The sequence below is a fragment of the Penaeus chinensis genome, chromosome 14 (genome assembly GCF_019202785.1).
Source record: "Penaeus chinensis breed Huanghai No. 1 chromosome 14, ASM1920278v2, whole genome shotgun sequence".
NCBI lineage: Eukaryota > Metazoa > Arthropoda > Malacostraca > Decapoda > Penaeidae > Penaeus > Penaeus chinensis.
Window position 1 is genome coordinate 19,900,561 of NC_061832.1, and position 3,320 is coordinate 19,903,880.

At 43.0% G+C, this 3,320-nt stretch overlaps 1 protein-coding gene across 1 annotated transcript in view; it reads left to right on the top strand.

Moving 5' to 3' along the window:
- LOC125032387 (guanylate cyclase 32E-like) overlaps positions 1 to 3,320 on the top strand; it is a 43,469-nt gene that overhangs the window by 14,280 nt on the left and 25,869 nt on the right. The gene's annotated exons all lie outside the window — the stretch shown is intronic.

The following is a 3,320-nucleotide window of genomic DNA, read 5'->3' on the forward strand; positions in this document are numbered from 1 at the left end:
AGCTCAAGGCAGACCAGATTTATTTAAAGAGAACGAGAGAGATGGGATCCGATCCCCCTTGACTCGACTCGATTCCACGTGTAAATATGTGCTTGCTTTGGCGCGCGGGAAGTGGGGGCTGGGTTGGAGTTGTAGCGATTTTGTGCTATTTTTGCAGCGAATTTGTAGCGATTTCGTGGTAGCTTTGTAGCGAATCTAATAGTTTCGTGGTGTTTTGTAGCGATTTTGTGTGGGGTTTATAGCATTCTTCCAGCGACATGCAAAAATCGTGTAGTATTTTGTAGCGATTTCCAGCGGCTGGAGAAATCTCGCAATGCTTTGTATTAAGTTTGGAATAGTTTATGTAGTGATTTTGTAACGCCTTTCAATGATTTGGCAGCGGGTTCGTCATGAAGATATTTCGAAACTATCTGTAGCGATTATAAAATGATATTCAAATTTCATTGAGGTGTTTGTCCTTTTCTCTCTCTCTTTTGTACTTGTGTTTCATTTTTGTTTGTTAGCAGATCATTAAACGCCATCTTGGTTTACATAACACATGTATTTTCAAAAAGACATATGAATAGATACATTGATAAAGAAAGAAATAAATTAAAATGAACAAAGACATAAGCACATAGATAAATAAGTAGATAAGTAAATGAATAAAAAATTAGATGAATAAATGAATATATAGTAAATAGACAAATTATTACGTCTGAAGTAAAGCTAATCTTTATCTAAACTTTTCCTTTTTTTACAATATATACAAAACAAGAAATAATAATCACTGTAAAAATACATATCCCGGGTCAATTATATTTGTAAACCTACAATAAGAGAAAAACAAATCTCACCGATTTCCCGAAAGACACGTTAGGATTCCATAAATAAATTTAATACAAAAAAACAATAGCTGTTTTTTTTTCTGAGTGTGTGTGTGTGCGTTAGAGTAACATCGTTACATAGCACAAACACGCACACACAAATACATACATATACATACATATACATGCACAGACACACACACACACACACACACACACACACACACACACATATTTATATATACATATACACATATATTTCCTTTCTTTGTGTGTGTGCTGTGCCTACGCCGTGTGTGTGTGTGTGTGTGAGTTAGATTATCATCGTTACATACCACAACCACACACACATATATACATACACACACACACACACACACACACACACACACACACACACATATATATATATATACATATATTTGTGTGCTGTGCGTACGCCGTGTGTGTGTGTGTGTGTGTGTGTGTGTGTGTGTGTGTGTGTGTGTGTGTGTGTATCGACAGAAGCAACACCAACCGCACTAATACACGGAATGCTCAATCAATCAATTAACGGAGACACGCCGTGAGACGCACTACCATCCCCTCTCTACGGATTCCCCTTTTGGCTTGCCTTGACCACGCTATTCCCCCCTCCTTATCCGAATCTCAATATTCGCATCCCATATTCGAGCCTACTTATTCGAACCTCCTTATTCGCACCTCCTATATTTGCATCCCCATATTCGAACCTTCTTATTCGAACCTCATTATTCGCACTTCCTTATTCGCATCTCCTTACTTGTACCTCATTATCCGCTCCTCCATACTCGTACTTTCTTATTCGCACCTCTATAACCGTCCTTCCTTATTCACACCTTATTCGCACCATAAACACTCTTGATGTTCCACTGGCTTGTTCCAATTAGTGCCATCTCTTTCAGACCTTTCTTGTCAGCGGAATGATGACGGTGGTACAAAGATGTATTTCACGGGAGGATTTGTGCTTAAGAGAGAGCGAGAGAGAGAGAGAGAGAGAGAGAAAGAGAAAGAGAGAGAGAGAGAGAGAGAGAGAGAGAGAGAGAGAGAGAGAGAGAGAGAGAGAGAGAGAGAGAGAGAGAGAGACCCGCGGGAGATTAATGACGTGGTGTGGTCTTTCATCATTGCCTTTATTATTGTTATTATTGTTATTATCATGATTATTTTGTATTACTAGTAGTAGTAGTAGTAGTAGTACTACTAGGATCATTAGCATTATTATCATTATTATTACTGTTACTCTTATTGTTATTACTACTGCAACTATTATTATCGACATCATCATCATCATCATCATTAGTTTTACGGATTGGTTGTTTTGTGACGAAGCTGTTTTATTTTCCTCCACCCATCCCCCTCAACCCCCCCACTTCTCTCTTCTCTCGTATTCCACCTTCCTCTCCCTATCTCACATTTCTCCTTCCTCCTCATCATCATCATCTCACTCTTCCTTTTCGTCGTTTTCCAATTCCCTATTAATCTCCTCCTCTCCCCCATCTCACCCCTTTCTGCTTCTTCCTCTTCCTCGTCTCCCTCCTCCTCCTTCCCTCCTCCTCCTCCTCCTGCTTTCCCTCTTTTCCTCCTCCTCCCTCCTCCCCCTACTCTCTTTCCCCCTCCTCTTCCTTTCCCTCCCCTCCCCTCCCTTCCCCTTCCCCTCCCTTTCCCCTTCCCCATCCCTCTTCCCCCCTCACTCATCTTCTCCCCCTTCCTCCTCCCCTCCCTCCTCCCCTCCCACCTCCCTCGCTTCCCCTCCTCCTCCTCCTCCTCCTCCTCCTCCTCCTCCTCCTCCTCCTCCTCCTTCTCCTCCTTCCTCGCGTCCTCCTCCCTCCCTCTCCCCGCTCCCTCCTCCCCTCCCCATCCCTCTTCCTCTCCTCCCCTCCTCCTTCTCCCCCTCCTCCTCTCCCCCCTCCTCCTCCTCCTCCTACCCCTCTCCCCCTCCCCCCATCTTCCTCCCCTCCCTCCTCCCTCCTCTACCCTCTCCCCGCTCCCCCCTCCCCTCCCCTCCCCCCTCCCTCTTCCCTCCTGCACTTGACAGCACTCCCGATGCCTGAATAAGGAGGAGGAATCGCCTGAATAATCTCTACTGGACCCTTCCCTTCGCTTCTTATGTCTCCTTTGTGGTGATTTGTTTGTTTGTTTGTTTGTTTGGTTGGTTGGTTAGTTGGTGGGGAGTCCGTGTGTTTGTTTGTATGGTGGGTGGGTGGTCTAATTGTAAGATTTTTTTGTTACGAATTTGTTTGTTTGTTTGGGGGATATGTGTGTTTGTTGGTTGGTTAAATGTGAGGTTTTTTTTTGTTTGTTCGTTTGTTTGTCTGGCAAGTTTGTTGTTTTCGTTGAGGTCGATTAGATTTCGTTTTCTTGATTAGTTCGTTAACCAAGTTTTCTTCTTTCTTGATTTCTTTCTAATCACTCTATCTCTTCTTTTATTTATTTCTCCTTTCTTCTCTCTTCTTGCTCTCTCCTAACTTCTTCTGTTTCTCCTGTTCCATCTGTTTT